Source organism: Lactuca sativa, chromosome 6 (assembly GCF_002870075.4).
Source record: "Lactuca sativa cultivar Salinas chromosome 6, Lsat_Salinas_v11, whole genome shotgun sequence".
Classification (NCBI taxonomy): domain Eukaryota; kingdom Viridiplantae; phylum Streptophyta; class Magnoliopsida; order Asterales; family Asteraceae; genus Lactuca; species Lactuca sativa.
In genome coordinates, this window is record NC_056628.2 from 130,231,743 (window position 1) to 130,245,063 (window position 13,321).

Here is a 13,321-nt window from a genome sequence, read left to right on the forward strand (position 1 = left end):
ACTCGACGGGTTCGACCTGGCATGAATCGCGGGGCCACCACGACTCAACTCGCCGAGTCTCAAGAACAACTCGGCGAGTCCCAGCTCGACTCAGTCCACCTATCAACCCTCTCTAACTCTCCCTGACTCACTGAGTCAACTCATAACTCGGCTGGACCACTCACTGAGTGGTTAAGGTCAATCTTCATGCTACTCGCCGAGTCTGTTCTTCAGACTCGGCGAGTCCATGCCATGCATCAACTCAAACTTGCTTCTGAGGTCAGATCCGCTCCAACAACTCATAGATCTGGCCCTCCTAAGCTTATTCATCACGTAAAGTCCATATCTTGGTGCTCATAACACACCCCATGACTCATAAATGGTGTTTTGACCTTAAGCACAAAGACCCCAATCCAAAACCCCCATGGATTCATAAAAAGCTTGGGCAAAGGGACACTCTGGACCTCCAAAGGTCCAGATCTATAACCTAACTCACTTAAGGGACCAAGGAAGCACTAGATCTAGCCCCAAAAGGGCTCAATAAGCCCTAAATCAACATAAACATCAACATAACAGAGAATAGCTCGAAGGTAGTACCTCAAATGTGATGTTCTGGTCCTCAAATCTTCAGGAAGTGGCTCCTATTGATTCCCCTTAGCTATTGCTTCCTTTCCCTTGCAAAATAACACCTCCAAGGTCAATAATGGCTCCTTGCTTTGCTCCAAACGCTCAAACTCGCTAGGGTTTCACTCAGGGGTCTGGTGAGCACAAATGACGGCCTTAAGGCCCTTTAAATAGGTTCCAAACCCAAGAAATTAGGGTCTCATTAAACAGCGCGGACTCGCCGAGTCCATACCCTGGACTCGCCGAGTCCAGGCGCGAACCCGCGTCCAGAACCGCGATCCTACTCAGCGAGTTCGAGCTCCAACTCGCCGAGTCCCCTCACAAAACACCAAAACATAAGCATAAAAGATACCTGGAAATCTGGGCTGTTACATGAAGCCTTCAGTCGCTCCAGGATTTGAACAATCTTCTCCGTAGTTTCTCTTATGATTTCTGGCCTAATGAGAGTGATGTTCGTTGTTTGTCCTCTTCCTAGTTGTGTGTCACCCACTTCAGCCCAGCACAGAGGTGATCTTCACTTTCGGCCGTAGAGGGCTTCGAATGGGGCAACCTTGATGCTAGTGTGGTAGCTATTGATGTACGAAAACTCGACCAATGGTAGATGGGTGTCCCATGCCTTGCCAAAATCGATCATGCAAGCTCTCAACATGTCTTTTAAGGTTTGTACGGTTCTCTCACTCTAGCTTTCAGTCTGCGGGTGATAAGCGGTACTCATGTCCAACCTCGTTCCTAGAGATCTTTGTAGCCACTGTCAGAACTTCGAGGTGAATCTACTATCTCGGTCCGAGATAATGGATATTGGCACACCATGCAGTCGTACAATCTCCCTGATGTATGTTCTAGTTAGCTTCTCCAGTTTATCCGTTTCTTTGATTGGCAGAAAGCGCGTGGATTTAGTTAACCTGTCAACGATCACCCAGATGGTGTCGAGTCCGCTTGCCATCTTGGGTAACTTGGTTATGAAGTCCATGGTTATCCGCTCCCACTTCCATTCGGGTATTTCATGTTGTTTCAACAGTCCCGAGGGCTTTTGGTATTGCACTTTGACTTTGGCGCAGGTCAGACATTTACCTAAATAGGTAGAAATTTTGGCGTTCATGTTCGGCCACCAATACAGTTTCTTGAGGTCCAAATGCATCTTATCTAAACCAGGATGTATGGAGTATTGTGTCTTATGGCTTCATCCATGACAACTTTTCTGAATCCACCAAACTTCAGCGTCCAGATCCGATTCATGAAGTAACGAACTTCGTCATCCTTGACTTTAAGATTCTTATCCATTCCCCTTAAGGCTTACCCTACCACATTTTCGGAATTCAAGGATTCTATTTGAGCTTCCTTGATTTGCACGGACAGGTGTGAATGGATTGTCATAGTTAAAGATTTCACTCGGCGGCCCGAGTATTCCTTCCGGCTGAGTGCATCAGCTACCACACTAGCTTTTCCGGGATGATAACGAATTTCACATTCGTAATCGTTTAATAGTTCTACCCACCGTATTTGTCTCATGTTGAGTTCTTTCTGGTTGAGGATATGCTGGAGGCTTTTATGATCGGTGAAGATTGTAGATTTCGTGCCGTAGAGATAGTGCATCCAGATCTTTAGAGCGAAAACGACTACTCCTAGCTCGAGATCGTGCGTCGTGTAGTTTACCTTGTGCGTCTTTAGTTATCTTGAGGCATAGGCGATGACCTTCCCTCGCTGAATTAGAACACATCCAAGTCCTTGGTTTGACGCATCGCAGTAGACCACAAAGTCTTATGTTCCTTCTGGTAAGGTTAAAATAGGTTCACTGCATAGGGCTCGCTTCAGTCTTTAGAATGCGATGTCTTGTTTTTCTCCCTAGTTGAAGGTTACACTCTTCTGAGTCAGGGTGGTAGGCGACTTAGCAATCTTTGAGAAATTTTGTATGAACCTTCGGTAATACCCGGTGAGGCCCAAGAATTGTCGGATTTCCGTTGGAGTCCGTGGATTGTCCAGTTCTCGATTGCCTTGATTTTGGATGGGTCCACGTGTATCCCTTCCTTGCTGACCACGTGACCTAGGAAATCTACTTCCCAAATCCAAAATTCGCACTTTGAGAATTTTACGTATAGCTTCTTTGTCCTTAATGTTTCCAAAACTTGTCGAAGGTGTTGGCTATGCTCTCCCTTGCTCCTTGAATAGATGAGTGTATCATCTATGAACACGTTCACAAATTTATCCAGGAAGGAATGACATACCTAGTTCATCAAGTTCATGAACACAGCTGGTGCATTTTTCAATCCAAAGAGCATCACTACAAACTCGTAGTGACCATAGCGAGTTCGGAATGCCGTTTTGGGAATGTATCCTTCCAGGACTCGCAGCTGGTGATACCCAGATCTTAGATCGTTCTATGAGAAGTAGCTCGCTCCTTGTAGTTGGTCGAACAGATCGTCTATGCGCGGTAAGGGATATCGGTTCTTGATCATGAGTTTGTTCACTTCCCGGTAATCTATGCACATGCGAAAAGATCTGTGCTTTTTCTTTACGAATAGGACCGGTGCTCCCCATGGTGAGAAGCTCAGTCTAATGAAGCCTTTGCTCAGCAGCTCGTTTAGTTGACTGGACAGTTCCTGCATCTCGGCTGGGGCTACACGGTATGGCGATTTTGCTACTGGGGTAGCTCCGGGAATCAAGTCGATCCTGAACTCGACTTGGTGCTCCGGTGGGACTCCTAGGAGAACTTCTGGGAAGATGTCGGGGAAATTGCAGACTTCTAGAATGTCTTTAATGTCTTTCGATTCTCGTTTCTTGTCTAACACATGGGCTAGAAAGGCATGATATTCCTTGCGAAGATATTTTTGGGCTTTGACATAGGAGATGATTTGTAAATTGGTACTGGGTTTGTCACCATAAATGACAAAAGTTTTTCCGCTTGGCAGATTGAGGCGAACGACCCTTTCATGACAAAGTATATAGGCATGGTGAAGGCTTAACCAGTCCATACCGATGATGAAATCAAAACTTCTTATAGTAATTGGCATAAGATCGATTTGGAACAAGTGCTCATTTAAATTTAATGTACAACCTATGTACATATCGTTTGCGCTTTCTACTTTACCATTTTTCATTTCTACAGTGAATATTTTATTGAGTGATTGGGGTTTTTGATTAAGTAAGTGTTTGAATTTATGACTCATGAAGCTTCTCTCCGCACCACAGTCAAAGAGTATGCATGCATAAATGTTCTTGAGGAGAAACGTACCCGTAACTACTGTAGGATCAGCTATTGCCTCGTTCTGCCCTATTGACAGTACTCTTCCTACACCGCCAACATTTTTTGCTTTAGGGAAGTCCCTCTTGTAGTGCCCAGCTTCCCCACACCAATAACATGTCTGGCTCACTCCATTTCCAGGAACTTGGGTGATTGGTCGCGTCGGTGCCTTACAGAAACGGGCAGTGTGCCCTTTCCTTTCGCAGTTTTACAGTGCATCTCCAGGCAATTACCGTGGTGATTGTAATTGCATTTGTTGCACTTTGGCAGGTTCCCAACATATTGTTTCGTCGGCGCAGGGGTAGCGGGAACAGCTGTGGGGGCAGTAGCAACATGGACCGCCACTATTTGTTTCTTTGAAGGTTCCTGCGAAGTTTGACCTTTCCTCTTGTTCCAAAACATCTTATTGTTGTTGTTTTTGGCATTGCTGTCTTTGTTGTTGCTCCCTTTGGTTGGTTCAAGGATGACGGTTGTGACACTTTGGCAGACTCCATTATCAACGAGAGATTGTGCCAGTTCCTTGGCGCTGTCGAACGTTGTGGGTTTGGAAGCTAGCACACTTCCTCGAAGCTGGGGTGACAGCCCCCAGATGTACCTTTCCACCTTCTGGCTTTCCAGAATCATCATTCCTGGACAAAGTATCGTCAAGTCACTAAATCTATTTGTATAACTTGTGATGTCTGAGGCTACCATCGTAAGGCCCCAAAGCTCTTGTTCGAGCTTTTGAGTCTCGCCCCTTGGGCAGTACTCTCGTAGTAGCAGCCGTTTCAAGTTCTCCCAACCCGTGGAGTTTGCCACCACCAGAGTTAGTGACTTGATGTGGCCATTCCACCACATTAGGGCTCGCTCGGAGAAAGTACAGGCATCAAATTTTACTTTTCTTTCTTCGGGGCATGAGCATATCTCGAACACAGCTTCCATTTTCTCTATCCATTGGGATAGAGCCATCACTCCCCCAGTTCCATTGAAGAGGATGGGTTTTCTGTTCGAGAAATCTTTATAGGTACATTCCCCGGAATGACCTTGGTTTTGGCCATTTGTAGAGCTGTTTTATCCCTCCTCCTGATCCGTTGTTACTCATTGTGCCATTGCTGCGGTTACGGCGGCTGTTACAGCGGCCTGAAAAGTAGCAGCATCCATCGATTGAGGGGGTGGTGGAGGTGGTGCTGGTGCTTTGTTTGTATTGAAACATCGGGGATTCCTTCTTGGTGGCATGATTATGCCACAAGTTAAGAGACGAATACTTGATAAGTCATTTGAAATGAATAAGGACGGTTTATAAATTTTAGTTTTGAACATATTTGGTTTTTGTATGTTAACCGAAACTTTCAAAAGAAAATATGTGTATGATTAATGGGATACTCAAGGAAGTAATAAATACGTGTCAATTTCTTTGATATTAGTATATGATACAATGATCAGGAAAATTTGACCTTTTGTAGGTCTAGGGTACATCAATGAAAATGGGAAAATTTGACAGCATTCCGGCCTCCGAATTGTGTATTCACAATCCTTCGGGTTTACATTTATACAAGAAAAGGTAACACCAACACTTAGCCGATAGATATAAATATAGCGTCAGAAGTACGCGTTCTATTCTGAGCGGGCAGGACGTTGCGGACCGTGGTAGGAAGTTGTGGAAGTCTTAGCTTGGGCTACTTGACGATCAACCTCGATGATACGCCTTTCCATTGCGGCTTGTTGCTCAGGGAACTCCCTTACTTCGGCTCTAGTAGCAGTAATGTCTTTCTGAAGGGAAAAGGTGTGCCCTATTGTCCGATCGTGTTCTTCGTCCAGACGACGAAGACGTAACACAGTGACAACAGTGGTAGCCCCAATGTCCAAGAGTTGGCTGGCATTTGCTCTTGCTTGCTCACCTTGGTTGGCAATGCGACAAATGATGACAGGGAGTGCCCTGTCAGTCGAACCCTCATTGCGCAGGTTATAAAAGCTATGCGCCATGCCGTAGGGTGGGCGTTGCCATTATTCCCTGCTCCATTGCTTCAGATCCATAGCCCAGCGGGCGTCGGGCCATGCAAGTATCGTCGGGGAATTGCTGCTCCTTGGGGAGGGTTGTAGACCTCAGGCTTCGAGTCTGTGCTCCCACCATCTCCTTCCTCTTCTTGTTCTTCGTCTGGGTCTTCCTCAGGATCCACTTTGGATTCCTCTTCTGGTTCTTCCTCGGGAATTTCCTCTTCGGAATCCTTTTTTGGGTCGTCCTCAATCCAACCTCCATTTCCTTGGTTGGGATAGTAGGGGTCCCTGGGAATGTGAAATCCTGCCATTTTGTATGGTCGAGAAGTGGAGGTAAGAAAACTTGGGAGAAAAAGTAATTTTTTTATAAGAAAATATTTATTTGACGATTTCCTAATTTTAACTAAATATTAGAGTCTGCACGATTTTTGTAGCTCTTATGGTTCCATAAAATACTCCTATAGTATTTCAAATTTGTAAGTTTGATTCTAGTAACTACTTTGGTAAGTTTTTGACTTGTTACTCACTACGACCAATCCTCGACATATGTTGGTCACATCCAGGACAAATATAGTTGATCAGACTATATTTATTCTTGATTTGATTTACATATCCCGAGGCCTAGTCGTAGTGTCGCAACTTGTCTTAATACTTTTTATGAATTTTTGTTATGATACGAGACTGATGCATGCTTGTACTTATACTTTTATAAAAAAAAGTGTATATGACTTTAATTTATCAAAAGTATCGTTTATGAAAAAAAATTGTCATAGGGTTTTTAGTCCCTTTGTATTTATAGTTTGTATATCTTATGTGGTTCGATATAATTAGTTCACTATAAATAATGCTCTGATACGAATCTATCACACCCCCAAACCAGAATGGCGGAAACATTTGGGGGTGGGTGACTTCACGTAGTATCATAACAGTTGAATATTGTAAAGAAAGTAAACACAACCATCATATATAACAAAAACTTACATTGTTGCGTGTAATACATGTTTCAAAAGAATATTACAATATGATGATTTAAAATGTTTTGATAATAGACGCTTTAGCGTTCCTTCTTCAAAAGCAGATGGTTACCTGTATTATTGATTCCCTGAGAAATACAAGTTGTTTTGAAAAAGTGTCAACAATTAAGTTGGCGAGTTCATAAGTGTTTTTATACTGAAATTTGTATGACTTTTAGTAAAAATAAATGCACGTGTTTTCCAAAAAATCCAATATTTTCTTTCCATAGTTTGAAAAAGTTCCGAAGGCTGGAGTGCAATAGTATCTTCCGTGCTCAGATGATGAAAGTGAATGTATACACAAACTAATGTATTTACTGAATGCATTCAAGACTCTCATAAATCAATCTTTTTAATACTTCCGTGTGAGTTTTATAACCATGCTATTGACCCAGACTGCCTGTAACAACGTTCTTCAGGCGTTGTAGTGTTATGACGTTTGTCACCCCAGACCTGCCGGTATAACTGTAGCTAACAGTTTAGGTGCGAGATTGTCAGTCCCGTATAGATCTATACACAAGTATCATGCTCTCCCTCCAAGAGATTATGGTTTATAATACATGGCTTGAAATACGTACTTGAGAGTACGTTGAAGTTGAATGTCTCACAACACTTAGTATTAATAGATTTATGAAAGAAAAGTCTATATTTCATGTAGATGAAAGTATTTCATTTTCACAATGTTTACGTAAAGATGTAATGAATAACTTGTAAATTATACTCATTATAGTTTTTCCGAAAGTGTGTACCATTTGGTGATAAAAACTCGATGTAATACTAACTTTGTAGATAGTTTATACATCGATATCGAAGTTGTTTAACATTTATAAAAATGTAGGTGGTGTATTTGAATCTGTATAAAACGTTGAGTTTATCTCGTATTACACTTGTATCCCCCCCCCCTAAAATACGAAAAGACGTGAAAAGAATGTAGGGGTATGAACTCACTTGGAAAGTGTGATGATTCGAAGAAAGAGAGCTTTTTCTCGGGCGGCACTTCGACTGGAAAGTGGCGAGATTCTCCGGAATCTCGGGGCTTCGGACCTTCGTCGGGGCTGGGGTATGAAACCGGGGTGTCGGGGTCGTCTCGGGATGCTAAACGGGGAGTAAATGTGAGAGAGAAGAGAGAAATGAGCAAGGAAAGTCGGAGGTCTCGCAAGGTATTTATAGGTGGGCTGCCAGGCCTCGTACGCTGGGCATACCCTCATACGCGGGGCGTACGTCAGCAATGACGTCTCCGGTCTCTGGTCTTCGGATGGGACTGTCGTAGAGGGTGTAGGAGCGACGTGGCTGGTCCGAGTCCGTGCATTACGTACGCTGGGTGTACTCCGAAGTATGCTAGGCGTACTCCTTCGAATAAGCCTCGAAGTGTGTGCCAAAAACTTCAAAAATGCGTAACTTTCGCATACGAGCTCCATTTTCGACGTTCTATATATCCACGCGTAGGTGGGAATATACTATACAACGTTCATTTAGACTTCATAGGCGAATTTTGAGTTTAATTTTTAATATTATATTTTAAATAGACCGGGACAGGATAATTGCGTTAAAAATCCATAATTTCTTTATCTGATGTCCGTTTTCGTCTGTCTTTTTACCATTGTACTACTATTATAGAGACCTTCAACTCTCGTTTAGGTTGCGTCGGCTAAAAATCGCTCGATCTTTATTCCGAGTTTTTAGCCGTCTACCGCTATTCTGAAACTTAGTAAAATCGTAACTTCTTCATAAGAAATCAGATTTGGGTGTTCTTTTTATGCACGCTCATGGTTTAACGTAATCTATGTCACACCCCCGAACCAAGGATGGCGGAAACGTCCGGGGGTGGAGGACTTCATGTGTAGCATCATAACAACAATGGTAATAGTGATGAAAGTAAACGCAACCAACATATAGATAATTGAAAAAGTTACATCATTGCATGTATTACATGTTTCAAATTCAATTACAATACGTTGACAAAATAAGATAAGTTTGACGCCTCAACGTCCCATCCTCAAAAGTATTTTGATACCTGTTTAGCGATTTCCTGAGAATACAAGTAGTTTGAAAAAGTGTCAACACAATGGTTGGTGAGTTCATAAGTTTTTGTATATAATTACGAAAAGCTTGACAATAAAGTGTATAATTATTCCAGGAAATCCGATATTTTCTTACAAAGTTATGTAGTCCTAAATACTAGGACATAAGGTATACAATGAAGTATGTAATTGTTGATGTAAAAGGTGGTTTTTAGAATCGACATAAAACCATTTTTGACATGAAGGCGTATAAGTATTTTTCCATACTTAAAGTAATTTTAGTGAGTTAAATGAACATGACTCGTTAATTTAAAGTTAGAACCCGTAAATCTTATGATTGTTAATACCACATGTGAGCTATTATAACCATACTTGACTTGGGTGGCCTTGTAATGCGACGTTCTTCAGGCGTCGCCGTTAAATGACACTTGTCACCACAGACCTGCCGGTCTAGCTGTAGCGAGCAGCTCTGGTGTGGGTTTGTCAAACCCAATATAGATCTATACACAACTATCACGTTCTCCTTACAAGAGACTCTGGTTACAATTTACAGGACTTTTTGGCTTTGTTACTTTGGAAGTAACCCGAAGGGAATGACTCACAAATTTATTCATTAACAGATTTACGTGAACTAAACGGAAAACCATCGATAAATAAGTTTGAGAAGTAAAGATACATAAACTATACCTATTATAGTTTATCCAAAACGTTTGTAATGTGTGAGAATTCTTTTATAAATGCTTTAATGTGATAAATTCATAAACTATGCTCATTGTAGTTTAATATTCTTGTTCCAACTAAATGGATAATCTTATCACATATGCCTATACTCCAGTTATGATGATAACTAACAAGGTAACACATTCAATATGTAGAACTTGACATTATACACTTTGCTCAACATAATACAAAGTGTTATAAAAATTATAAGCTGTTAACAAGTTTTCAGCCTTTCTACACCGTTTTTGAAAATTCATAGAAAAATCATACGAAGTCGAAAACTAAATCCGTAAATTCTGGGAGTTCCCAAAATGTGTCTAGTTTACTCATAATTTTTATCATGATTTTTAATGACCTGCAACTTAGGTGGAAAAGTCCATAATCACAGACTGGTCCGGATTGGTGTTTGAAATGATAGGCAGTTTTGTAAAAATCGCCATAAATTGTAGAAAAATCGTATGGAGGTGTGCAAGTAGTCATTTTAAAGCTAAGAAGTGGAACTACATGCACCTAAAAAATTTTTGAAAACTAAAATGTTTAAGAGGTCCAAAACAGTCCGTGGATGGAGTCCAACTTTTCTGATGAAAGCTGTTAGAAGAATTTAGTTATGTTCTTGGTGTTTTAACTTGTATTCCCCCCCTAAAAACTTAAGAAAACATGAAAATGTAGGGGTATGAACTCACCTTATGTGATTTTAGTAGATGATTGTTGAAGAATGGAGGTGCTTAACTCGAGGACACTTGGAAATGTCTTGAAGATTTTGAGAATCTAGCATGATAGTTATGGAGTTTGTATGAGCTATCAATGATTTGAGTAGAACGAAGTGTGAGAATCACAAGGAGGGTGGATTACACTTACCAAGAGTGGAAGAACACTTGATGATTAGCCTTGAAATCGTGAGTGAGAGAGAGAAGTTGGAGAGAAAGTGTTGGAGTTCAATCTTGGTGAAATTTGAGAGTGTTTGAAGAGAATGAGGAGAGAGGGTGTATGATCAGCCCTTAGATTGTGGGGGGGGGGGGGGGGGTGACTTGTGAATGAGAGTAAAAGGTACAAGGTATGGTGGGGAGGAGTGTGGGTTGTCATGGAGTGGGTGTGGGGGTTGCTTGCGTCATAACTAAGGTAAGGTCAACACTTCTTCTTTTTGTACTTTACCAACTCCTTTTTAAATAAGATTTTATCCTTAAAATGTGATTAAATCATTAATTTAGGGGTCTTATAATTAAAAATAAAGTTTTGGGTGAAAATCTCATGTTAAAATAATTAGAAACGGGTTTAAAATGCAAAAATATGTAAAAATAGGCGAAATCCGAGCTGCCCAGCGAGACCCTTCGGATCTCGGCCGAGGCTCGGTTCCCTGGGCCGAAGTTCGGTCGGATGGGGCTTGGTTCGGACGCGGGTGGTTGAATCCGGAGGCGAAGGCGCGAAGGGTGGCTCGGTCCGAGGTGATGCTATCCGAAGCGAAGGCGAGAAGTGCAGGCGGGTGGTTCGGTCCGAAGGGAAGTAGTCCGACGCGAAGGTAGAGCTTCGGTCCGAGGCAGGCTAGAACCGAAGGTACTGTTGTGAACAGTAATGAACAGTACTTTCGGTTCGGATTTTCCTTCTACATGAGGTTCGGTTCGGACCTTTCTTCTTAGCATGGTTCGGTTCGGATCTCCTTCATGGCCAGGTTCGGTTCGGATGAACTGTACTTTCGGTTCAGCTCATGAACAGTACTTTCGGTTCAGACCCTCATGAATAGTGCTTTCGGTTCGGTTCATGAATAGTACTTTCGGTTCAGAGGGTTCGTTTCCTTAAGTCCGTTTTTCGCGTAGACTTCTGTTCTTGGGCTATTTTCGCCAAATTCGAGGGTCGGGATGCCCCGAGTGATTATAGAAAGTTGGGAGAGATTTCAAGAGATATGTGAGAGAGATTCGCATACTTAGAGAGATTTGGGAGAGATTTGACATACTTGGAGAGATTTCACATACAAAGAGATATGTGAGAGAGATTTCGCATACTTAGAGAGATTTGGGAGAGATTTGACATACTTGGAGAGATTTCACATACTTAGAGATATGTGAGAGAGATTCGCATACTTAGAGAGATTTGGGAGAGATTTGACATACTTGGAGAGATTTCACATACAAAGAGATATGTGAGAGAGATTTCGCATACTTAGAGAGATTTGGGAGAGATTTGACATACTTGGAGAGATTTCACATACAAAGAGATACGTGAGAGAGATTTCACATACTTAGAGAGATTTGGGAGAGATTTGACGTACTAAGAGCTAGAGTGAAAACGATTAAGAGTGTTTTCGTGTGTGATGAATGAGAGTGTTCGGCTTCGCAATGCAAGGTCTTTAGACCCCGTTGTGCCATGATTTAGGATCTTACGCACTCCCTATGAGTATGCAACATTGTATTATTGTTTTTGTTCATTGTTTAGCACTAATGTTAAGGATAATTTAGACACATGAACTTTCCAAGTGGTGTTTTCTCATTAAAATAGTGAGTTATACAGTAATTACATAATATAATCCCTATCATACAAGGTTTTAAATCGAGTTGACCGGTTTGACTCGTTGACCTTGACCGGCTTAGACTTGACCCGATTTTGACTATTGTCACATCCCCCTCTGGTACGTATCACAATATTTTCCGCTTCGGGCCACTCGGCACGAGGACTTCCCAGGGGGTCACCCATCCTGGTACTACTCCCGCCCGAGCACGCTTAACTGCAGAGTTCTTATGGGATCTGCTGCCCTCACGGCTTTAAAACGCGTTGTGATAGGGAAGGTATCCACACCCCTTATAAGGAATGCTTAGTTCTCCTTCCCAGCCGATGTGGGATCAGATCTAACCCACTTTCACCCCCCATTATAGGGTTCGACGTCCCCGTCGAACACATCGACCCGTGCCCTGGCTCTGATACCATTTCTCGATTTGTGCGTGTCATCCTTGCGCAGGGGCCATGCTAATCTTCGCTGTATCGTTCCAATTTTATCGGATGTCCCCGAACTAAGCATTCCTTATAAGGGGTGTGGATACCTTCCCTATCACAACGCGTTTTAAAGCCGTGAGGGCAGCAGATCCCATAAGAACTCTGCAGTTAAGCGTGCTCGGGCGGGAGTAGTACCAGGATGGGTGACCCCCTGGGAAGTCCTCGTGCCGAGTGGCCCGAAGCGGACAATATTGTGATACGTGCCAGAGGGGGATGTTACAATCTACAACTTTCGTTTAGGTGTCTAGAGCTAAAAAGTATTTTATTGAAGTGTCACTTTTTACGTTTATCAGTGTTTTACTACTGGGTGTGTCGTGGATTTTCGATTGGTCATAACTTCTTCATTATTACTCGGATTTGAGTGTTCTTTATGTTTTTGGAAACCTTGGCACGATATCTAACACTTTATGTATCCGAATTTAGATTTTAGAACACGTCATTTTTTATGCTGATTTCTTTGATTATAAATAGTTCATTATATTTGACTTTTTGAATGTTACATTGGTTTGAAAAATATTGGGTTGTCACAAAAACAATCTATATTATTCCAAGATTTTGCCAAAAAACAAGGTACAAGTCCTTTTTTTCTCTTGGTTTGATTTTGTGTGGATTTTTTTTTCTCTTGGTTTTATTTTTGTGTGGATTTTGATTTCAAATCCCAATCCCGAAATGACCAATATGACCAATGTGTCCCAAACCCAAACCAAAAAAGAAAATGATTTTTGATTTTGGCGTTATGTTTGTATAATAACCCTTTTTTGTTTGTTTGA

The 13,321-nt window shown here is 41.9% G+C and overlaps 1 non-coding gene across 1 annotated transcript; it reads right to left on the bottom strand.

The window, feature by feature from the left end:
* Positions 1 to 12,470: 12,470 nt before the first annotated feature.
* On the bottom strand, positions 12,471 to 12,574 carry LOC111880486 (U6 spliceosomal RNA). The gene has a single exon (XR_002846493.1). It is a non-coding gene; the product is annotated as a U6 spliceosomal RNA (small nuclear RNA).
* Positions 12,575 to 13,321: the final 747 nt, after the last annotated feature.